We start from the raw sequence: 24,699 nt of genomic DNA, 5'->3' as shown, positions 1-24,699 counted from the left end.
GAGGCTTGTACCGGGTTGTACCGGGTGGAACTGGCAGGGATTTGGGATGTACCAGGATCTACTGGGATGTACTGGGATGTACTGGGAGGTAACTGTTGTGTACTGGGAGTGAACTGGGAGGGACCTGGGATGTACTGGAAGGCACTACAATGTGCGGGGATGCACAGGGATGTACCGTGGAGGAACTAGGATGTACAGGCTTGTACTCGGTTGTACCGGGTGGAACTGGCAGGGATTTGGGATGTACCAGGATCTACTGGGATGTACTGGGAGGTAACTGTTGTGTACTGGGAGTGAACTGGGAGGGAACTGTGAAGTACTGGGATGTACTTAGAGGGAACTGGGATGTACTGGGAGGGAACTGGGATGTACTGGGTGGAAAGTGTTGGGAACTGGGATGTACTGGGAGGGAACTGGGATGTACTGTGAGGGAACTGGGATGTACTGGGATGTACTGGGACGGACTGTGAGGGAACTGGGATGTACTGGGAGGGACCTGGGATGTACTGGGAGGCACTACAATGTGCGGGGATGCCCTGGGTTGTACTGTGGAGGAACTAGGATGTACAGGCTTGTACTGGGTTGTACCGGGTGGAACTGGCAGGGATTTTGTATGTACCAGGATCTACTGGGATGTACTGGGAGGTAACTGTTATGTACTGGGAAGGAACAGGGAGGGAACTGGGATGTACTGGGAGGGAACTGGGATGTACTGGGAGGGAACTGGGACGTACTGTGAGGACACTGGGATGTACTGGTATGTACTGGGAGGGAAGTGTTATGTACTGAGGGGAACTGGGACGTACTGGGATGTACTGGGAGGGAACTGTGAAGTACTGGGATGTACTGGGAGTGAACTGGGAGGGAACTGGTATGTAGTAGGATGTACTGGGTGGGAACTGGGATGTACCGGGAGGGAACTGGTATGTACTGGGAGGGAACTGGTATGTACTGGGAGGGAACTGGGATGTACTGGGATGTAGTGGGAGGGAACTGGGAGGAAACTGGGATGTACTGGGAGGGAACTGGTATGTACTGGGAGGGAACTGGGATGTACTGGGACATACTGGCAGGGAACTGGGATGTACTGGGAGGGGATTGGGACGGACTGGGAGGGAACTGGGATGTTCTGGGCTGCACTGGTAGGGAACTGGGATGTACTGGGAGGAAACTGGAATGTCCCAGTTGACACCCGCTTCCCTCCCAATGCCTCCCAGTATATCCCAGTTTCCTCCCAGTATATCCCAGTTTCCTCCCAGTACATCCCAGTAAATCCCAGCTCGCTGCCAGTACATGCCAATACATCGCTGTACATTCCAGTTCTGTTCCTGTACATCCCAATACATCCCCGTTCCATGCCAGTACATCCCAGTTTCCTACCAGTTCATCCCCGTACATCCCAGTTCCCTCCCGGTTCACTACCACTTCTTTCCCAGTGCCTCCCAATACATCCCAGTTCCGTCCCATTACATCCCAGTACATCCCAGTTCCCTCCCAGTACGTCCCAGTTCCCTCCCAGTACATCCCAGTTCCCTCCCAGTACTGGGAGGGACCTGGGATGTACTGGGAGGCACTACAATGTGCGGGGATGCCCTGGGATGTACTGTGGAGGAACTAGGATGTAGAGGCTTGTACCGGGTTGTACCGGGTGGAACTGGCAGGGATTTGGGATGTACCAGGATCTACTGGGATGTACTGGGATGTACTGGGAGGTAACTGTTGTGTACTGGGAGTGAACTGGGAGAGAACTGGGATGTACTGGGAGGGAACTGGGATGTACTGTGAGGACACTGGGATGTACTGGTATGTACTGGGAGGGAAGTGTTATGTACTGAGGGGAACTGGGACGTACTGGGACGTGCTGGGAGGGAACTATGAAGTATTGGGATGTACTTAGAGGGAACTGGGATGTACTGGGAGGGAACTGGGAGTGAACTGGGAGGGAACTGTGAAGTACTGGGATGTACTTAGAGGGAACTGGGATGTACTGGGAGGGAACTGGGATGTACTGGGACATACTGGGAGGGAACTGGGATGTACTGGGGTGTACTGGGGGGGAACTGTTATGTACCGAGGGGGAACTGGGATGTACTGGGAGTGAACTGTGAAGTACTGGGATGTACTTAGAGGGAAGTGGGAGGGAACTTGGATGTAGTGGGAGGGAACTGGGGTTTACTTGGAGGAAAGTGGCATGTACTGGGATGTACTGGAATGGAACTGGGAGTGAACTGTGTGTGAACTGTGAGGGAACTGGGATGTACTGTGAGGGAACTGGGATGTACTGGGATGTACTGGGACGGACTGGGAGGGAACTGGGATGTACTGGGAGGGATCTAGGATGTACTGGGATGCACTGGTAGGGAACTGGGATGTACTTGGAGGAAACTGGAATGTCCCAGTTGACACCCACTTCCCTCCCAGTGCCTCCCAGTATATCCCAGTTTCCTCCCAGTACATCCCAGTAAATCCCAGCTCGCTGCCAGTACATCCCAGTACATCGCAGTACATTCCAGTTCCGTTCCTGTACATCCCAATACATCCCCGTTCCATGCCAGTACATCCCAGTTCCCTACCAGTTCATCCCCGTACATCCCAATTCCCTCCCGGTTCGCTACCACTTCTTTCCCAGTGCCTCCCAATACATCCCAGTTCCGTCCCATTACATCCCAGTACATCCCAGGTCCCTCCCAGTACATCCCAGGTCCCTCCCAGTAAATCCCAGGTCCCTCCCAGTTAATCCCAGGTCCCTCCCAGTACTGGGAGGGACCTGGGATGTACTGGGAGGCACTACAATGTGCAGGGATGCCCTAGGATGTACTGTGGAGGAACTAGGATGTACAGGCTTGTACTGGGTTGTACCGGGTGGAACTGGCAGGGATTTGGGATGTACCAGGATCTACTGGGATGTACTGGGATGTACTGGGAGGTAACTGTTATGTACTGGGAGTGAACTGGGAGGGAACTGGGACGTACTGGTAGGGAACTGGGATGTACTGGGAGGGAACTGGGACGTACTGGGAGGGAACTGGGATGTACTGGTATGTACTGGGAGGGAAGTGTTATGTACTGAGGGGAACGGGGACGTACTGGGATGTACTGGGATGGAACTGTGAAGTACTGGGATGTACTGGGAGTGAACTGGGAGGGAACTGGTATGTAGTAGGATGTACTGGGTGGGAACTGGGATGTACCAGGATGTACTGGGATGTACTGGGAGGGAACTGGTATGTACTGGGAGGGAACTGGGATGTACTGGGATGTAGTGGGAGGGAACTGGGAGGGAACTGGGATGTACTGGGAGGGAACTGGTATGTACTGGGAGGGAACTGGGATGTACTGGGACATACTGGCAGGGTACTGGGATGTACTGGGAGGGGATTGGGATGTACTGGGAGGGAACTTGGATGTATTGGGAGGGAAGTGTTATGTACCAAGGGGGAACTGGGACGTACTGGGATGTAGTGGGAGTGAACTGTGAAGTACTGGGATGTACTGTGAGGGAACTGGGATGTACTGGGAGGGAACTTTGAAGTACTGGGATGTACTTAGAGGAAACTGGGAGGCAACAGGCATGTACCGGGATGTACTGGAATGGAACTGGGAGTGAACTGTGTGTGAACTGGGAGGGAACTGGGATGTACTGTGAGGGAACTGGGATGTACTGGGATGTACTGGGAGGGACTGGGAGGGATCTGGGATGTACTGGGCTGCACTGGTAGGGAACTGGGATGTACTGGGAGGAAACTGGAATGTCCCAGTTGACACCCACTTCCCTCCCAATGCCTCCCAGTATATCCCAGTTTCCTCCCAGTACATCCCAGTAAATCCCAGTTCGCTCCCAGTACATGCCAATACATCGCCGTACATTCCAGTTCCGTTCCTGTACATCCCAATACATCCCCGTTATATTCCAGTACATCCCAGTTTCCTACCAGTTCATCCCCGTACATCCCAATTCCCTCCCGGTTCACTACCACTTCTTTCCCAGTGCCTCCCAATACATCCCAGTTCCGGCCCATTACATCCCAGTTCCGTCCCATTACATCCCAGTACATCCCAGTTCCCTCCCAGTACATCCCAGTTCCCTCCCAGTACTGGGAGGGACCTGGGATGTACTGGGAGGCACTACAATGTGCGGGGATGCCCTGGGATGTACCGTGGAGGAACTAGGATGTACAGGCTTGTACTGGGTTGTACCGGGTGGAACTGGCAGGGATTTGGGATGTACCAGGATCTACTGGGATGTACTGGGATGTACTGGGAAGTAACTGTTGTGTACTGGGAGGGAACTGGGAGTGAACTGTGAAGTACTGGGATGTACTTAGAGGGAACTGGGTTGTACTGGGAGGGAACTGGGATGGACTGGGTGGAAAGTGTTGGGAATTGGGATTTACTGGGATGGAACTGGGATGGACTGGGAGGGAACTGGGATGTAGTGTGACATACTGGGAGGGAACTGGGATGTACTGGGGTGTACTGGGAGGGAATTGTTATGTACCGAGGGGGAACTGGGATGTACTGGGAGTGAACTGTGAAGTACTGGGATGTACTTAGAGGGAAGTGGGAGGGAACTTGGATGTAGTGGGAGGGAACTGGGATTTACTTGGAGGAATGTGGCATGTACTGGGATGTACTGGAATGGAACCGGGAGTGAACTCTGTGTGAACTGTGAGGGAACTGGGATGTACTGTGAGGGAACTGGGATGTACTGGGATGTACTGGGACAGACTGGGAGGGATCTGGGATGTACTGGGAGGGATCTGGGATGTACTGGGCTGCACTGGTAGGGAACTGGGATGTACTGGGAGGAAACTGGAATGTCCCAGTTGACACCCACTTCCCTCCCAGTGCCTCCCAGTATATCCCAGTTTCCTCCCAGTACATCCCAGTAAATCCCAGCTCGCTGCCAGTACATCCCAATACATCGCTGTACATTCCAGTTCTGTTCCTGTACATCCCAATACATCCCCGTTCCATGCCAGTACATCCCAGTTTCCTACCAGTTCATCCCCGTACATCCCAATTCCCTCCCGGTTCTCTACCACTTCTTTCCCAGTGCCTCCCAATACATCCCAGTTCCGTCCCATTACATCCCAGTACATCCCAGTTCCCTCCCAGTACATCCCAGTTCCCTCCCAGTACATCCCAGGTCCCTCCCAGTACTGGGAGGGAACTGGGATGTACTGGGAGGCACTACAATCGGCGGGGATGTCCTGGGATGTACCGTGGAGGAACTAGGATGTACAGGCTTGTACTGGGTTGTACCGGGTGGAACTGGCAGGGATTTGGGATGTACCAGGATCTACTGGGATGTACTGGGATGTACTGGGAGGTAACTGTTATGTACTGGGAAGGAACAGGGAGGGAACTGGGATGTACTGGTAGGGAACTGGGATGTACTGGGAGGGAACTGGGACGTACTGTGAGGACACTGGGATGTACTGGTATGTACTGGGAGGGAAGTGTTATGTACTGAGGGGAACTGGGACGTACTGGGATGTACTGGGAGGGAACTGTGAAGTACTGGGATGTACTGGGAGTGAACTGGGAGGGAACTGGTATGTAGTAGGATGTACTGGGTGGGAACTGGGATGTACTGGGATGTACTGGTAGGGAACTGGTATGTACTGGGAGGGAACTGGGATGTACTGGGACATACTGGCAGGGAACTGGGATGTACTGGGACATACTGGGAGGGGATTGGGACGGACTGGGAGGGAACTGGGATGTACTGGGCTGCACTGGTAGGGAACTGGGATGTACTGGGAGGAAACTGGAATGTCCCAGTTGACACCCACTTCCCTCCCAATGCCTCCCAGTATATCCCAGTTTCCTCCCAGTATATCCCAGTTTCCTCCCAGTACATCCCAGTAAATCCCAGCTCGCTGCCAGTACATGCCAATACATCGCTGTACATTCCAGTTCTGTTCCTGTACATCCCAATACATCCCCGTTCCATGCCAGTACATCCCAGTTCCCTACCAGTTCATCCCCGTACATCCCAACTCCCTCCCGGTTCACTACCAGTTCTTTCCCAGTGCCTCCCAATACATCCCAGTTCCGTCCCATTACATCCCAGTACATCTCAGTTCCCTCCCAGTACGTCCCAGTTCCCTCCCAGTACGTCCCAGTTCCCTCCCAGTACATCCCAGTTCCCTCCCAGTACTGGGAGGGACCTGGGATGTACTGGGAGGCACTTCAATGTGCGGGGATGCCCTGGGATGTACTGTGGAGGAACTAGGATGTACAGGCTTGTACTGGGTTGTACCGGGTGGAACTGGCAGGGATTTGGGATGTACCAGGATCTACTGGGATGTACTGGGATGTACTGGGAGGTAACTGTTGTGTACTGGGAGTGAACTGGGAGGGAACTGTGAAGTACTGGGATCTACTTAGAGGGAACTGGGATATACTGGGAGGGAACTGGGATGGAATGGGAGGGAAGTGGGATGTAGTGGGACATACTGGGAGGGAACTGGGATGTACTGGGATGTACTGGGAGGGAACTGGGATGGACTGGGTGGAAAGTGTTGGGAATTGGGATTTACTGGGAGGGAACTGGGATGGACTGGGAGGGAACTGGGATGTAGTGTGACATACTGGGAGGGAACTGGGATGTACTGGGGTGTACTGGGAGGGAATTGTTATGTACCGAGGGGGAACTGGGATGTACTGGGAGTGAACTGTGAAGTACTGGGATGTACTTAGAGGGAAGTGGGAGGGAACTTGGATGTAGTGGGAGGGAACTGGGATTTACTTGGAGGAAAGTGGCATGTACTGGGATGTACTGGAATGGAACTGGGAGTGAACTGTGTGTGAACTGTGTGTGAACTGGGATGTACTGTGAGGGAACTGGGATGTACTGGGATGTACTGGGACAGACTGGGAGGGATCTGGGATGTACTGGGAGGGAACTGGGATGTACTGGGCTGCACTGGTAGGGAACTGGGATGTACTGGGAGGAAACTGGAATGTCCCAGTTGACACCCACTTCCCTCCCAGTGCCTCCCAGTATATCCCAGTTTCCTCCCAGTACATCCCAGTAAATCCCAGTTTGCTCCCAGTACATCCCAGTACATCGCAGTACATTCCAGTTCCGTTCCTGTACATCCCAATACATCCCCGTTCCATGCCAGTACATCCCAGTTTCCTACCAGTTCATCCTCGTACATCCCAATTCCCTCCCGGTTCACTACCACTTCTTTCCCAGTGCCTCCCAATACATCCCAGTTCGGTCCCATTACATCCCAGTTCCGTCCCATTACATCCCAGCACATCCCAGTTCCCTCCCAGTACATCCCAGGTCCCTCCCAGTACATCCCAGGTCCCTCCCAGTACTGGGAGGGAACTGGGATGTACTGGGAGGCACTACAATGTGCGGGGATGCCCTGGGATGTACTGTGGAGGAACTAGGATGTACAGGCTTGTACTGGGTTGTACCGGGTGGAACTGGCAGGGATTTGGGATGTACCAGGATCTACTGGGATGTACTGGGATGTACTGGGAGGTAACTGTTATGTACTGGGAAGGAACTGGTAGGGAACTGGGATGTACTGGTAGGGAACTGGGATGTACTGGGAGGGAACTGTGAAGTACTGGGATGTACTGGGATGGAACTGGGATGGAACTGGGATGGAACTGGGAGGGAACTGGTATGTAGTAGGATGTACTGGGTGGGAACTGGGATGTACCAGGATGTACTGGGATGTACTGGGAGGGAACTGGTATGTAGTGGGAGGGAACTGGGATGTACTGGGATGTACTGGGAGGGAACTGGGATGTACTGTGAGGGAACTGGGATGTACTGGGACATACTGGCAGGGAACTGGGATGTACTGGGAGGGAATCGGGATGTAATGGGAGGGAACTGGGATGTATTGGGAGGGAAGTGTTATGTACCAAGGGGGAACTGGGACGTACTGGGATGTAGTGGGAGTGAACTGTGAAGTACTGGGATGTACTGTGAGGGAACTGGGATGTACTGGGAGGGAACTTTGAAGTACTGGGATGTACTTAGAGGAAACTGGGAGGCAACTGGCATGTACTGGGATGTACTGGAATGGAACTGGGAGTGAACTGTGTGTGAACTGGGAGGGAACTGGAGGGAACTGGGATGTACTGGGACGGACTGGGACGGACTGGGAGGGAACTGGGACGGACTGGGAGGGATCTGGGATGTACTTGGCTGCACTGGTAGGGAACTGGGATGTACTGGGAGGGAACTGGGATGTACTGGGCGTCGCTGGGAGGGAGCTGGGATGTACTGGGATCCATACTGTGTGGCATGTTGGTCATTACTGGGACGCACTGGTCTATACGCGCGGGCTGATATCTGACCCCTCTGGCCCCACCCACCTTTGCGACAGGCCCCGCCCCCTGGCGAGGGCCTGGTGGGGTGGGGCCGTGCTCGTGTGCTCCCCAGCATCCCCAGTTAGCAAGAGGTCCCACCCCCTGGTGACAGCCTGGGGGTGTTGCTGGTGCTGCCTGGCCCCACCCTCCATAGCAACAGGCCCTGCCCTTGGTGATGGCTCCAGGGGCATTGCCAGCGTCCCTTTGGACACACCCCCTTAGTGACAGGCCCCACCCCCCGGCAACGGCCCGGGGGGCGGTGCCGGCTCTCTCCCCTTAGCGACAGGCCCCACCCCCCGGCAACGGCCCGGGGGGCGGTGCCGGCTCTCTCCCCTTAGCGACAGGCCCCGCCCCCCGGCAACAGCCCGAGCCTGTGTTTGCTCCGCTCGGGGGGCTCGGTTTGGGTGTTTTCTCTCCCCCCTCCTTCCCGTGCCGGGAACTCCAGGCGGCTCTCGTACGGCTCCCGGGGCCTTCACCCCCCGGGGGGCTCGGCCCGCCCCTTTCGCGGGGCGCTGTGGGAAGGGCGGGGGCGGGGCCCGGGGGTGGAAGAGCCCCGGCTCTGGCCCTGGGCTTCTCTGGCGTCGGTGCTCCCGTGTTCCCTCGGGCGGTCGCAGCTTTGGGGCTGTCTCAGCCCCCCGGGCAGGCGTGCTCTGGCGTTTAGAGAAGCGGAGGCGTTGCCTGAGGTAAGGATTCCAGAGCTTGGCACTCTTTGGCGGCATCTGTACTAGAAAGGTCCCTTGTGGCCTGCTTTGCTTTTTTTCTCCCAGGATGCTGTTTTGGGCGCTGAGGGGGCGGTGAGACGGGTTAGTGGTATGGTGTTCTGTTTGGGGTTTGGTTTTTGCTTTGCTGTTTTTTTTCCCCTCGTGAGATCATTTTATTGTGCTGCTGCAATTCCTGTCTTTACTGAACCCGGAACCTTGGGGGTTTTCACTAGTTGTGCCGTTCACTGTTTCAGGTGTTGCCTTGGCCTCTCAACAGCCGTGGCACAACCTGCAGCGATGCTGCCTCTCCAGGCCCCCGCAGGCCCCGCTTTCTTGTCCAGCCAGGCGGGAAAGCGTGGTTGTTGCAGAAACAGCTACGCCCTGCGACTCCTCCTCAGGTTGTTGGCTCGGCCCCAACAGCGTACAGGCTGCTGAGGTCACCGCCTCCGCGCAGGACGCAGGCGGCCCGGAGAGCTTTACCCCGCGCCATTTCCGTCCCCTCTGGGCAGCAGCGGAGCTGCCGCCGCTTCAGGCGGCCGCTTTCTCGAGGGCGAGGAGCTGGGATGACAACGGGCCGCTGCAGACTCTGGTCAGGGTAAGAGGCTGTTCCCTGGGGAGCCGGCGCAGGGGGAGCGGAGGTACGCACGGGCACTTGTCGGTGCCCCTGGCCGGTAAAGGGAAGGTTAAATTGTTAGAGTGCAAATAAATACATATTATTTAGGGAGGAGTCGTGACTAAATTTAATCACACCTATTACTGAACAAACCAGGCAGTCATTATTCCTAATCTGTAGTTAAAAAAAATAAAGGCAGTCCTTTTTTATGCCATAAATAGAGTTGCGAGTCATTAATAGCTCAATCTAAATACAGCCGTTACTAAATCAACTGCAGGCATTAATGACTCCTGATCAGAAACAAAATAAGGAAATTTTCGAATCTAGAATGAAAATCGACCCGGAAAGCTAAATTGGGAGCGGGTAGTACTGAAATTGTAACAGGGCTGTTAGAAAGTTCAGAGGCAGCGACAGCTCCTGCTTCCAACCCAAGCAGTAAACGAAGCTTTAGGTTCTTAAATGAAGAGAAATAAAGGTGAGCTGTTAAACAGTGGCTGGGGTCAAGCGTAGCTATTAAGAAAATTTGCAGGTACGGGTGATTCCTGAGCAGAACTAACAATTCCAGAAGATTTAGATTTAAAAACTACAGAGCTAATGGAGTGCCACAACCGCCCGGATGTAACTGCAGCCGCTTTGGGGGAATGCCCCAGCCCCCCCAGCCACCGCTATTAATTACTGCCAAGGAGAGCGAAAGTGAAAGTAGAAGCAGTGCAGGTGAAGTGTGAGCAGTACGCTTTTTCCTAAGTCATCTCTTCGTGTCAGGAGAGGAAAGAAAATGGAAAGAAGATGTTTGCAGGGGGTCTGTGCTGGGTTACCTGCGCGTCTCTTCCGTGCGTCCTTGAGGAGACATTTAGCTCCTGTTGGGCGCTCGCAGGTGGAGACAGGGCGAGCTGGAGGCAGGATCGGTGCCGGCACTGATAAAGGGATGGGCAACGAGCGGAGAGAAGAGGGGGCAAGGGCTGAAAAAGGGTCACCGGTTCTGCAGGGAAGGCAGCGGGATGTGACTCGGCAACCGCTCTGACGAGCGCAGGGTCATTCGCTGCGATGAAGTCAGGGTCTGCGGCTGGCCCGGAGAGGCAGCAGAAATCCCAAACTCTTTGCAGGGGTACCGGCCAGATTAGGGCAACACCTGAACAGTAAAACCATTTAGGGGAAGCAGAGCTGGGCTGCACCGCGTGGCCAACCTCCCTCTTCTCCGTGAGTCCCAAAGGGGCAGCTCCAAGAATGTGCTGAGAATTCATCCCTTGCGCTAAAAATGAGACGCAAGTAGCACCCACCCGTGAATTTTATTTTCTCTCTCGCTCTGCGGCTCCTGCCTGCTTGTCTCTCCTCAGTGCTCACCTGCACCTGTGCTCGGATGGGGCAGCTGAGGGAAGGTGCTGCCATCTCCCCAGCCCCGGCGGACCGCCCCTCAGCTGTGTCCTCTGTCAGGGAGCGTCGTCATCTCTCCTGCCTCCCAGAGCGTGTCCTGTAGTGGCAGACGCGCGGGCTTTTCCCTGCACGCGCATACGGGAAGGGAAGGGAAGGGAAGGGAAGCACAGTGAGAGCTGGGCTTGTCAAAGAGTAATGGGGGTGGTGGGAAGCGTAGCTAGAACCGGAGAGCTACAGCGCAAAAGCGAAGCGGACGGGACACAAAAGTAAAATGGTGCACAGGAATGCTGAGGAGAGAACTCCCGCAGCACACAGGAAATCAGTGTCAGAATCTATTGTCTTCTGACTGCCAAATTAAAAATAATGGCACGCTTTGCAACGCTAAGCTCGCTCTAATCGTCTGAACTGTTTCTTTCCAACCCCCACCGCCCCCAGCACACCGCTCAGCCTCCTCAGCCTGAAATGCCTTGTTTTCCTTCTTTTTTTTTTTTTTTTTTTTTATGACAGGGCAACTTCTGTTCCCGAGGTGGTGCCTACGGTACAGCTATCTCTTCGAAGACAGTTTGGTTTAGGTCAGAGAATGTTGAGCCTGGACTGAATCAGCCTCTGTTTCTATTTCTGGAAATCGTCGGTCCTGTGCATCAAGCCCGGAAAAAAGGAAATATGAACCAAAGGACGTGGGGCCTGCAGGGCTAGGAAATTATTTGAGAAGAGGTTCAGTGGGGAAATGACTCTTTGTCTGTGGGGCGTCCAGGCAAGCAACCCAGCTGCTAGAAAGCGGCGCTGTCCCCAGGATGGCCTCGGCGGTCCCGTTGGAGTCGGGGCAACAAGGACAAGGCAGGGTGAAGCATCTGGCCTGCCGTGTGGAACGTGACTGTACAAAGCACGTGTGATGCACTGCAAGTTTACTTGTTTAAACTGTGAGTTAAAGAAGGTGTGCGGTTGCTTTGTAAACAGCCGACGCTCTAAAGCTACACCCATCTAACTGCTAGCTGTATTAAATCTATCGTATTGCTGTTTCTGCATTAAAAAATAAAAAAGAAAAAAACCAACACACCTATGTAAGCACTTCTAAGTACAACGGAAAACCACTGTTTAACGCGTGGCATGTGTGGGTTGTTTTTTTGGGGTGGGAGGGTGGGGTGTATGACAAAAACCTGCGAGAGACACACGCACATACGCACATGTCATGTTTAGCACTCACCTAAACCCAAAAAAGAAAATCCACTCTTTATTTTGCAGCATTAGCATTAGCTTCCAGCGCACAGCCTGAGCGCACACCTCTGCTCTCACCGTCTGCTCCCTCTTCAACCGTGTGTGGCTGTCATCAGCTTGCACAGGCTTTGCTCGTGCAAGTTTCCGCGACAGCTTACGAGAAGGCAGGGAAACCAACCCAGCAAGACGCGTAGTGCCTTCCTCTATGGGCTCCGTCCAGCCTTTGTTAAAATGAGCAGAAAAGAAATCTGCTGCTGCCTTTACCCTGACTGACTCTTACAGAGAGCATCTGACTTGACCCGCAGCAAAGCGATGCCCCAGGCAGCAGCACGTATTGGCGCGGACCGCGGTTTCACCCACCTGTTTTACTGCGCCGGTCCTTTCCCACGGCCGATGCCGCAGATGTGGCGCGCCCCACCCCCAAACCTCTTTACGAGGGTTCCCTGGGCTCTGCAAGTCGCCTGCTGGACGTGTTGCTGATTCAGACACGGGCAAAGTCAGCTTCTTCGCTGGCCTCGGGCCAGGGCAGCCACGTACTCGAGGGAAACTCAGAATATCTCCAGCGAGATCTCACCGGGAGGCTGGGACCTCGTCAGTAGGGGAGAAAGCCAAGCGACTGACACTGAAAGGGAGCTCTTTGCTAGGCTGTAGATCATAAAGTTAACAAAGAAAACAAACCTGCCTTTTTAAAAATGCCCTCTTTTGAGTCTGCCACATTTGATACGGATTTTTTAAATTGCAGGGTATATCTCCTACAGGCCTCATGCAAAGGGAAGTGAGTACCTCTGGCTCTCAGGACAAGGGGGTCCCTCAGGAGCCCAGGTGCTCACGCCAGCCGGCATCTGGCACAGCACAGGGCAGGAGCTTTGGCAGTAGTACGTGAGCTGAGAATGAGAGTTAGGCAGCACTGCGCGCTTCTCCTGTGAGCCGCCGAGGCTCGCGCGCTGTACCTTCCACAAATAAAAGGCCAGAAGAGTCAGCATTTCTGCTAGTTCCAGCCTCATCCGTACCCTCGTCGGTGTAGCTGTAAGCAAGCGTCCCGTAGCGACTGGGAGCGTGGCAGCTGGGCTTCCTGCGCTGCCTTAGGTTGTGCCCTTGGAGAGACCCTTCTCCGAGCCCCGTGAGCCCCGGGGTGGGTGGGCTGCGGTGCCGTTCAACGCTGAATAGGCACGAAGGCCTGTAAACAAAAGGTATTTATATCGCACCCATACCCGGCAGCCAACCGCCGCTTTATTTACGTATTCTGCACCTCCTGCCGACGCTTTTAAACTTAGCCGATATTGCCGCAGTTTTCACTGACGGGGCAGGGGGCTGCCACGCTGCAGGGGGAGTGTCTGGGTGTCTCCCACGGACACGGACGTCCTCAGCTGGGTAGGGACAGGGTGAGAGCTGGAACAACTCTGCTGACATGTAAGGGCCGTCACAGGGCAAGGCTCCTGGGTCTGGGGGCTGAAAGGCGAGCCGCGCTGGGTGGTTGGTGTGGGAGTTGTGGAGCAAGTAGGGGGAAAAAAAACCAACAAGAAAAAACCATCCAAATGTTTCACAGCAGGTAGAAAGCTAGGCAGAAAGCAAACTGAATGCTGTAAAGACAAAAGCCGAAAGCCGGCTATGGACTGTCCAAAAAGAGTCAGTGCCACGGAAGGAGGTTATTTCTTCAACTGACCATAGGAGGCTTTTTGTGAGAAAACACAACACCTTTCTGCTACGGCGCGGTACCGCAGCAGTAATGGGCCAGAGCGTGCGAGCGCCTTTGGCAGGATCGGTAACGGCCGGGGCACGGCCGAACGGCCAGCCCACCTTCCGCACAAGGAAAACACCATTCCCCTGGAACGCCACGCAGACCCAGGACAGGTAAGGCGGAGGCCGAGCCCAGGCGCCCCCATTGCCAAGGACCACCTTGGCCTTGCAGCGTCTCACGCTTCGGGGTGTTTTGCAGGCCGTGGCTAAGCTCAGGCCCCCTGCTCGTGGCGGCCCCCGGTCGCCCGGCGCCGGTCGGGCCCCAGCCCCCAGCGCGGTGCGGCGCAGGGCAGTGACCCAGCAGGGCGGCCCCCCGGGCCCCAGCCCCCCCCCCCCCGCCTGCGGCCAGGCCCCGCGGCCGCCGGCCCCTTCCTCCTCTGCCCGCTCCCGTCGCAGACGGCTCGGTATGTGTCACGAGCGGCAGCCCCGTTCAGCAGCTCTCGGAGGGCGCGCGGCTCTGCCCGGCCGTGACCGGGGCCCGCAGGGGTTTCCCGCTCGCCCCGAGAAGGCGCTGGCCCCGAGCCGGGGCGTCCCGCCCCGCCCCGCCCGGCCCTCGGCGCCCTCGCGAGCTGAGCGCGGCCCGGCCAGCAGGGGGCGCTGGCGCTCACCGGCTGGGCGCGGGGGCGGTCCGGCGCGGGGGCGGGGCCGGTGGGGGCCGCTCCTTCCGGCCGCCCTTTAAGGGCCGCCCCGCGGGGCTCGGGCTTCCGGTGGCGCGTGCGCGGCGCGTCGGAGCGGGGGCGGGAGCGGTGCGTGTGGCGGCCGGGTCGCGAGGCGTCCCTGTGCGGTGCCGGGGCCCCTCTGCGGCCCGGCGTGGGAAGCCCGCGGCCGGCGGAGCCTGCTCGGAGCTGGGCGGGGAGCGCCGCGGCGGTCCGGCCGCCGGCAGCCATGCCCTGCGGTGGCCGGCAGCCCCTCGGGACGCCTGGAGGCCTGGCGGTGCCCGAGCCTCGCCTGCGGCAGCCGCCTGAGAGAGCAGCGCGGCCGTGTCCGGGGGCCGGAGAGCGCTGGTGGGTGAGTTCGGGCAGCGGGTGGGTCTCCGTGTGAGGTGAGGCCTGGCGCGGGCCGGGGGGTATCTCCGTGCGGGTCGGGCCGGGGGCGGGGCGGGGGCCGGGCCCCGCAGAGAAGCCCCGGTCGGGCATCGTTCGCTTTTCCACAATGTAGGGCTCTCCCCGGTTATTTTTTGTGTACTGTGTTTTGGGTCACCTGAAAGCCTTTGGCCGGTTACGTTTGGTGCGGGGAGATGGCAGGTCTGGAGCCTGAAAGATCTCTGGTGGGGGGTGGGGGAGGTATTTCTTGCCTTAAAACTCTGAGCCCACCTCGTGTGTCATGTCGTGAGTCTCGTGACTGTGGCAAATGGCTGAGTCGGGCGTTTTCTGATAACTAACTTCTGAACGTGTGCGTGTGTAGGCACGGGGAGATTTGTGCAGGGTGACGGAGCCCCTTGTGCTTCTGTGCTAATGTCTACCTGTTCTAGACCTCCAGAGTTGGAAAGCCTTTGTTTAGTGCCTAGTTGTGCCTGCGTAACAAATGTTTTAGCTGCTGATGGGTTATACCTCTGCTGCGAACTTCTTGCTGGGTGGCTTGATTGTTTCTGGTTGTCCGTGTAAATCTAGGCAGCTATTTTCTGCCCGGTGGTGAAGCCTATCGCTTTGGATAACAAAGGGCAGGAGTGCAATAAAGAAAAAGGTGATTCGTCTGCTGCAGCTCCTTGGAAACAATTCGTTCCTTATTTTCTGCCCTTGGGCAGGCGTTGTGCTTTCCAGATAATGCAGCCTCTCCTGTGCCTGTCCACGCCGTGCATTTTGTCCTGCCCTTGCTTGAAAAGGCTCTCCTTGCCTTCCTCCCCTCTGCTGCAGTTGCCTTAATCTCTCGCTGCTGCTGCTGCTGCTGCTGCTGGAAGAGGGATAAAGGGAGTGTTGTCGATCGGGTTGTTAAAAGCTTTTTCGCGGGCTGTAACGCGCGGGAAAGGGGGGCCGGGGGGGAGGATCAGTTTGCGGGGAAAATGGGAAACCAACATCACCTTCCCCTCCTACGGCGCAGCCCGGCCGCACGGCTCCCCGGGGATGCCCCTGCCCGCGGGTGTACCGTGTGTGCGCCCCCCGCGTGGGGCGGGGGACGACGACACCCCCCCACACACCGTCGGCGGCACTGGGGCAACCCCTGCCCCAGGGCTCCGCGCTCGTACCCGGCTCTCCCCGCTCCGGCACGGCACGGGGCTGGACGCACCGAGAAGACCCCGGAGCGGCTTCTCGCGTCCGGGCGAGAACAGGGCCCGGCCCCGAGCAGCAGAGCGGGCACCGCCGGTAGCTCGGAGGAGCGGGGCCGGCTCGGCTCGAGGCGTCAGAGCGAAAAGGGACGAGAACCGTCCCGGAGCGTCCGGGGGTTGGGGGGGTTGGCGGGATGGTCCGGTGGCCGGGTTCGGCTCCGTGCCGGGCCGTGGGGCAGCCGGAGCCGCGCCAGAGCAGGTGAGGAGCCGCATGGCCGGGCGCGCTGTGGGTCGGCGGGTTTGGGCTGTGGGGTCTCCCGGTCCGCGGAGCCCCCGGGGGGGCGGCGGGGTGCGGGCAGCAGCGGCCCCGGGCCGAGCGCTGTCGTGGGTCGGTGGTTGGGTTTTGGGGCCGAGCCCGTGCCCGTCCCCGGGGAGTAGGGGCAGCCCCACCCGGCTCTCGACTGCTCCTCGTCGGGGTCGGGCGGCGGCGGCGGCGACCCCGGCGGGGGCTCCTGCGGTGCCGGGCGGGTCCCCCCTTGCCCGCGAGGCAGGCAGGGACCCCGGCTGCTGCCGCCGCGGTTTGCTGGAGGCGGGCCGGGCCCGGCCCCCTGTGGGGTTGGGGTGCGGGCCCGGCGCTGCCGGGGAAACGAGGCCTGCGAGAGCAGGAAGAAAGCGCTGCCGGGCCGGTGCTGGGCTGCCCCGCCGGGGTGCGGGGCCGGGCCCGCGCAGTTCAGTTCCCAAGGCCTCCCCGACAGTGCCCGCGTGGGCCGTGGGGGTGCAGGGCTGCGGGGTGGCTGCGCTCTCCGCGGCCCTGAGCGTTGCCCGTGGGGACTGCGGAGGGGGCCGGGACGCAGCCAGGCTCAGCTGGTTTGGTCCCTGAGCGTGGAGAGCACAGCTCTTCTGTTCCTGGGCCTTGAGAGCAGGCTCCTGTGGCTGACGCCGGGGCCCTGAAACAGATCGAGTCGTGCGTTTTGAGGGCCTGAGCGAGGGGACTAAGTGGTGTGGTTTTGGGCTGAGGAGCAGAGGTCAAGTGCTGCGCTTTTGGGACTTGAGAACAGGCTCAGCAGCTGGGCTTTTTGGCTCAGAACCGGTCCCAAAGTGAGCTGGTTTGGGGGCCAAAAGCAGAAGCCGGTTTGGCTGCTTGTGGGGGTGGCGTGGGGGCATCGGGGGCTGCAGGGGAAAGCAAGGGTTGGGCAGGGTACGAGGACCCTCCCCGGAGGTGGGGGTCCGGTCACATCGGACCCCGAAGTTCGGGAGGCCGGCATGCACCAGAGCGAACTCGCCACCTGAGGCGGGTCTCTGGAGGAAGGGTGCTTTTTGGATCCAGTGCAGCGCACCCTCTTTGGGTCCAGCTCTTCATTCTGCGCTGCTTAGAAGAGTTATTAACCAATTAATTAAACATACAAACTAAGTCACAACAGCTCTATCGGCTCCATCGTGGTTTGGAGCTCTGAATCGGTTTCATTTGGTGTCTAACACATTTTTTCCCCGAGGAGAGGCTACGTTTCAAGTTAATTAGTTTTCTCACAAGTGTGTCAGTCGATAAAATTGAGTTACGATTATTAAAACCACAAAGGTGACAGGAGTCTCACGGATCGGGTCTATTTCTGAAAATGTATTCATCCCATGCAAATGTCATCGGGATACAGATCATCTGCACTTCATGCTCTGACAAGACAAGATGCTGAGACAGGGATGAGCTCCAAAAGGACTACTGAAAAGAAAAAAAACCCACGCACTTCATGAAGTCATGGGGGGTTTTTTTGTTTGCATTTGGGGGGGCGGGGTGGCTTTAACAAAAGAGTGCAGTGTTGGCTGGCAGCAGCCTGCAGAGCATTTTTGCTGCCTGATCTCTCCTGTTCTTCTCTTCCACTCCTCTTTCAGGGCTGTAATTGTCATTTGGATAGTTTTAGAAGAGCAGTTAAGTTCCTCGCCTGTGTCTCAATGTGCTGGTAATACCAGGAAGGTGAATGCTTGAACCGGTCGGGCGGGTGGGAATAACTTGGCTGCAGGTAGAACTTCTGAGGGAAGACCAGCAAAACCAGGAAGCAAATAGCAAGTTCCCAAAAAATGTGCGGGTGTCAAACACATAAAAGTTTTATTGCCGAATGTTTTGTTTTTGGCAATATGTTCCAAATGCCTATTTTTGGTAAACATAACTTTTCAGGAGATTCAGGGTTGTGTGTGGCAAAACATGTCCCTCTGTTTTTGTGTCCTGCCGCACAAACGGCCGGCGGCAGGGCTCTCGTTCCCCGCTCTCGCTATTGCCACAGCAGGGCTGCGATATTTAGACCTAAGGGATGGGTTTAGGAATGGAAGGAGAGAGAACGCCTGTGTTCTGTAAGGGCTATGAATGCTGACCCTTTGCCTCCGTCTGCCGCTTTTCCTGTGCGGGTGATGAAGCCGTTTTACTTTCCTCTGTTGTTCCTGGTCTAAGTAGTTGCAAGGCTGTCGCCGCTGTGGGTGTGCAATTTGTGTTGCTGTGTTTCTGTGGAGTCCTAGCTACGGCTCGCTTCTAGTGTGGCCAAGCGTCAAGGTAGGGCTTTCAGCTTAAAGCTTCAGAAGCGCTGCGCGCCGAGATGGGTGTAGGTGAAACTGCTGTTGCGCCTGCAGCTGTGCTCGCAGGGATGCTGGGTGGCTCCGCATCAAACCGGCGAGGTGCGCGTGGACCTCCGTCGGGCTGCGCCCTGGGTGCGCGAGCGTGCCGTGTTTTTGCTGTTCCGGCTTGTATGTGCGAGGGCTTAACGTTTGATTTAATGCATTTCCTTTAACGGCAGGCTGTAGTTGGGCTCTAGATGGTATTCCTACGTGGGCGCAGGAGCTGTGGAATGGTTAAGCTGTTGCTGTGCCTCCAGGTGACTTGTTCAGTAACACTGTTTTTCCAGGTGCAGATGGATGAGTCGTGCAGGGCAACGGAGGAGAGCCCAGGGGAGCGCTGTAAGAAGGTGAGTCTGTGTGTAGTACTGGAGGGAAGATGTGACTGATGGCTATAGGGCTCCATTACAGGTTTTACTCTTTTTTTTTTTTTTTTTGTGATCTGAGGGTGCTAAGCGATGAGCCGAGCGTGATGTGGGCCCTGGAGGTGAGTCAGGCAAGGTGACCGGTGCTTGGTGGGCTGGAGTAGGTGTTCTTTTTCAGGTTATTCAGGGTTTTTTCTCCTTCTCTTCACTTTCCCATCCCAATTTGGGGCCGATTCCCTCAAATGGGGACTTCCCCCTGTGGGGCTGCTTATGCAGCCTGGGAGCTGCTGCCTGGGCACAAAAATACCTCAAACCCCTTGACTCTGGGCCTGCAATGAGGGGTGAAAATACAGGAAGAATTCTGGTGGAAAGAAAACAACTTGGGGCTTCTGGGAAAGCCAACTCCAGCTGGATTTGTGCGGCTGGAAAGGAAAAAAAAAAGGGGGTGGGGGGAAGGAACAACAACCTAAAAGCACCCACCAACCATTCTCATGCACAAAACCGAAAGTGAAAATGACCATTTTTTGTAGGGCAAAAGCACAAAAAATCCCCACAGAACTCAGTAGTTTGGAAAAGCAACCCCAATTATTACATTATGTAAAGAAGGTGGGGGGAAAAAAAAAGAAAACCAAACCAAAACCCGATCACAACCCTGATGCCACATGCCTACAAGCAGTTCCTGGGGCTTATTCTGCGGGGGTGGGAACCCAACCTTGTTCCCCAGGTTTGCTGTGCTGCTTCTCCTCCCTCGAGACACTTTGCTGTTTGGTGCAGAGGCAATGAACGGCGCTGCTGGGGCTGCGAGGGGGAAAGGTGCAGAGGAATAGAAGCTCTGTGGATGCAGCCAAGTTACGGTTTCTGGATGGTATTAATCGAGAAGAGTAATTCAGATAATGCTGCTGCCCAGCGACCAGAATTGGGTACTGAGCCCGGGAGCCGCGCACGCGCGGTGGCGTCCCTGTGATCCCCATTGCTCTCTCCGCAGGTAACAGCCCTGCGATGCTGCAGTGCCTGCGAGGTGATGCCGCCGTGCTTGTTGCTGCTTCCTGGTAAGGAAAGGCCTCCTCTGCTCTTGCTGCAGCGTGGTGGTGTGTCGGACACGATTCCCTGTGTCGGGTGAGGCCTAGGGCTGCCGGCGAGGTGAGCGAGCCCCTTTGGTGGGTGCAGGGGTATCTCCTTGTGTGCCTGTACTACTGGGGCTGGTGGGATGGGAAGCTTCAAATGACCCGCCGAGGCAGGCTTCTGGTATGCTAAAGGCGAGCGGGTGAGGGCAGCCCTAGGAGTTACCCGGGAGCTGATAGAAGGGAAGAGGGAAAGGAGGAGGAGGATGATGACCTTTCCCCCTGCAGCTTCTGGGTGCAGAAGATGGCCGACTCCCCAGCTCACCAGAGCTCCCCCTCAGCCTCCCCTGGCCCCCCTTGCCCCGTGCGCCTGCCCCCAGCTCCAGCACGGGCGAGCTAGGCTACGTGCCTAGGAAGCCTCATCTGGTAAGAGCTGTAAGACACCCACGTATTCTCTTCAGGTGGAGGACGGCCTAGAGTCTGGAGCTGCAGAAGAGGCAGGGAGGAGAGGAGGGGAAAGAAGCATCTGAACGGCTAAATTGTGCCAGCAGCGCTGAGAGCGAGAGTCGCGGTGAGTCCTGGGCCACTGGGGCCCCGTTGCCTCTCTTGTGCGTCCTGGGCCCTCCCTGTCTCTCCCCCGGCCCCCTCTCTTTCCTTACCTGCTGCAAAATTTACTTTTTTTTTTGCGCCCCCCCCCCCCCCCGCACCTTCTTTCTCCATCTCGCTCTGAGTGTCTCCCTGCCTCCCCGTCTTTTCAGTGCTCCCTCTCTCTGTCCTGTAGCCTGTGGCTCCTTTTTCTTTCTCCGCCTCTCTCTGCCTGGCTCTGGCTCCATTTTTTTTTTTTTTTCCTCCTGCTCTGTCCTGTAGCCTGTCGGTGTTTTGTTGTTCTCTGGCTCTCTTGATCTGACTCCCTGTGTTACCGAAAAACGCGTTAAAATCGGAAACGACTCCTCAACACCAATTTAGTATTAAAGAGCAGGCATTCTTTATTCGCGGCGCCGGATGCACGGGGGATCGCTCCTCCTGGCGTGCGTACCTCACGCACCTTTCCCGTACAATTTGTAGATCAATGTTTTACGTATTCATACATATTCATTATTGTCCTGTCTGCTGATTGGTACAAACTTGCTCGTTCCGTATGTAAATCGCTGCGCAGGCTCGGTTGTCCTCTTCCGTTGTTCTCTTCTGTTACTTGGGTCGGTGGTGGTCTGTGAGTCGGTGGTCGCGATCTCCCCCTGCCGGAATTACCTTTTAGCTTCTCGGCTCTTACTCTTGGCAGTCTTGGCTAGTTTTCTCAGTCCGCTAAGCGAAACCGCGTTTTGTCATCCTTTTCTGACAGAAGCATGTTGTCTGTTGTTCTGCTGACATTAACGATCGCCTAGGCACTAAAATGCAGATCGACAGGTGCGCTGATTGGTACGCTCCATGTTCCCGTAATGGAACACCGTCTCTGGTTGGTTGATTTCATCGCTTTGGTTACACCTGTTCCTGTTGTTCAGTTTCTTCTTTTTTGGCTTTGTGTGATTCTCTCTGTGATTCTGTTTTTCTCTGCCTCGCTTTTCCCAGCTCCCCGTCCCTCACTTTTAATGCCCGTTATCCTTCACCAGCACACTCTCCCTTGGTTCCCATCCTCGTTTCTGAATTCCTCCTGCTTTGCCACGTAGCCCGTGACTTTTTTCTTAATCTCTCTCTGTCTGCCTCAACGCTCCCCCCGTGCTTTTTAATTCGTCTTCTCTGCTCTGTACCCTGCTACTGTTCTTGCCTTTCTGAGTTCTTCTCTGTTGAGCTCCCTTGCCCTATTCATGAATTCCTGTTCTTCCTGCAGCCACCGCTGTTCCCTGTGACCTCCATCTCTCTCTGTCCAGCTCCCTGTCCCTAGGTTTTAATTCCTGCCTCTGCCCGCTGTAGCCTGTCTAGATGTTTCTCTCGGCCTCTCTCTCTGTCCGGCTCCCTCTCTCTGTGTTCTAATTCCACGTTCTCTGTCACGTGGACCCGTGCTATTTGTTTGTCCTCATCTCTCTCTGTCCAGCTCCTTGCTGCGATGTTTTATTTCCTCATTTCCTCCCTCTCTGTCTTTGTAGCCCATTGCTGTTGGTTTGTTTTTTTTCTTTTTTTTCACTTGTTTCTTCATGTGTCTCTGTCTGCCTCCCAGTCCCTGATCTTTAATTCCTCCTTCCCTGTAGGCCGCTGTTCCTTTTTTCCATTCTACATTGTGTTCTCTTTGGTCTCGTGTTCTTATTCATTGATTCCCTCCTCGCTGCCCTGTGGCTTGTCCCCATTTTATTGTTGCTTCTCTCTCCCTCTCTCTGGCTTCTTGCCCCTGTTTTTAAAATTCCTCCCTCTCTTCTCTCTTCCCTGTAGGCCGTGTGATCTTTAGCCTTTCTCCATGTCTTTCTGCCCATCTCTCTGTGTCTATTCATTAATTCTTCCCTCTCTGCCCTGTAGCCTGTAGCTTCTGTCCTTTCTCCATCTTGCTGTCCCTGGCTCCCGCGTGACCCTATGCTAGAATTGTTTCTCTCTTCTCTCCGTACGCATTGCGATTCCTTTTGCTCTCTGTCTCCCTTTGGTTTTTTTCTTTTTTTTTTCTGGCTCCCTGTCCCTAATTCTTAATTCTCTGCCTTCTCGTGCCCCATGGTTTGTTCTGTGGGGTTCTCTCGCGGTTCCCTCGCAGTTCCCTCCAGTCCATACTGGGCTATATTGGTCTAGTCCATACTGGGCTATATTGGTCTGTCCCGGCTTCCTCCCACTTCTTTCCCAGTGCCTCACAGTAGGTCCCGGTTCCGTCCATGGGGGGAACTGTGAGGGAACTGTGAGGGAACTGTGAGGGAACTGTGAGGGAACTGTGAGGGAACTGTGAGGAGGGGGGCGGCCCCCCGGGCCCCAGCCCCCCCCCCCGCCTGGGGCCAGGGCGCCGCGGCCGCCGGCCCCTTCCTCCTCTGCCCGCTCCCGTCGCGGACGGCTCGGTATGTGTCACGAGCGGCAGCCCCGTTCAGCAGCTCTCGGAGGGCGCGCGGCTGTGCCCGGCCGTGACCGGGGCCCGCAGGGGTTTCCCGCTCGCCCCGAGAAGGCGCTGGCCCCGAGCCGGCGCGTCCCGCCCCGCCCGGCCCTCGGCGCCCTCGCGAGCTGAGCGCGGCCCGGCCAGCAGGGGGCGCTGGCGCTCACCGGCTGGGCGCGGTGGCGGGGCCGGTGGGGGCCGTTCCTTCCGGCCGCCCTTTAAGGGCCGCCCCGCGGGGCTCGGGCTTCCGGTGGCGCGTGCGCGGCGCGTCGGAGCGGGGGCGGGAGCGGTGCGTGTGGAGGCCGAAGGGCCGGTGCGTGTGGCGGCCGGGTCGCGAGGCGTCCCTGTGCGGTGCCGGGGCCCCTCTGCGGCCCGGCGTGGGAAGCCCGCGGCCGGCGGAGCCTGCTCGGAGCTGGGCGGGGAGCGCCGCGGCGGTCCGGCCGCCGGCAGCCATCCCCTGCGGTGGCCGGCAGCCCCTCGGGACGCCTGGAGGCCTGGCGGTGCCCGAGCCTCGCCTGCGGCAGCCGCCTGAGAGAGCAGCGCGGCCGTGTCCGGGGGCCGGAGAGCGCTGGTGGGTGAGTTCGGGCAGCGGGGGGCGGGTGTGTGTCTCCGGGCGGGGCCGGGGGGCTCCGTGCCCCGCAGAGGAGCCCCGGTCGGGCATCGTTCGCTTCCGAACAATGCAGGTCTGTCCCTGGTTATTTTCTGTGTACAGTGTTTCGGGCCACCTGAAAGCCTTTGGCCGGGTAGGTTTGGTGCGGGGCGATGGCAGGTGTGGACCCTGAAAGATCTCGGGTGGGGGGCGTGGGAGGTATTTCTTGCCTTAAAACTCTGAGCCCACCTCGCGTGTCATGTCGTGTTATCATGTCGTGAGTCTCGTGACTGTGGCAAATGGCTGAGTCGGGCGTTTTCTGATAACTAACTTCTGAACGTGTGCGTGTGTAGGCACGGGGAGATTTGTGCAGGGTGACGGAGCCCCTTGTGCTTCTGTGCTAATGTCTACCTGTTCTAGACCTCCAGTGTTGGAAAGCCTTTGTTTAGTGCCTAGTTGTGGCTGCGTAACTGCTGTTGCGCCTGCAGCTGTGCTCGCAGGGATGCTGGGTGGCTCCGCATCAAACCGGCCGCCGGGCGGCCGGGTTGTGCCGCAGAGCATGCCGGGAGCTGTAGTCCTTGCGGCTGCCGGGCGGCCGGGTTGTGCCGCAGAGCATGCCGGGAGCTGTATTCCTGGCGCAGTGGCTGCCGGCCCTGTCACGTGGTTCGCCGGGCATGGCGGGAGGCGCGGTCTTCCGGCGCTCGGGTGCCGGGCGGCCGTGGCGCGTACGGTACGCGAGGTGTATTTTTGGGGTTGGATTCGTGTTGATTACTGGGGGCTTGCGGGTGCGGCCGCTTCCCGAGAAGCGGTGAGTTCCCTGGGAGCTGACAGAAGGGAAGAGGGAAAGGAGGAGGACGATGACCTTTTCCCCGTGCCCAGGGCGCAGATGATGGCCGCCTCCCCGG

The 24,699-nt window shown here is 57.1% G+C and overlaps 1 long non-coding RNA gene across 1 annotated transcript; it reads left to right on the top strand.

The window, feature by feature from the left end:
- Window positions 1-18,655: 18,655 nt before the first annotated feature.
- LOC142051460 (uncharacterized) lies at window positions 18,656-20,524 on the top strand. The gene is made up of 3 exons (XR_012658495.1): window positions 18,656-18,725; window positions 19,075-19,134; window positions 20,135-20,524. It is a non-coding gene; the product is annotated as an uncharacterized LOC142051460 (long non-coding RNA).
- The last annotated feature ends 4,175 nt before the right edge of the window (window positions 20,525-24,699 follow it).

This window comes from Phalacrocorax aristotelis, unplaced genomic scaffold (genome assembly GCF_949628215.1).
Source record: "Phalacrocorax aristotelis unplaced genomic scaffold, bGulAri2.1 scaffold_33, whole genome shotgun sequence".
NCBI classification, from domain to species: Eukaryota; Metazoa; Chordata; class Aves; order Suliformes; family Phalacrocoracidae; genus Phalacrocorax; species Phalacrocorax aristotelis.
The sequence above is the reverse complement of the archived record's forward strand: the minus strand, read 5'-3'. Positions and strand labels throughout refer to the sequence as shown.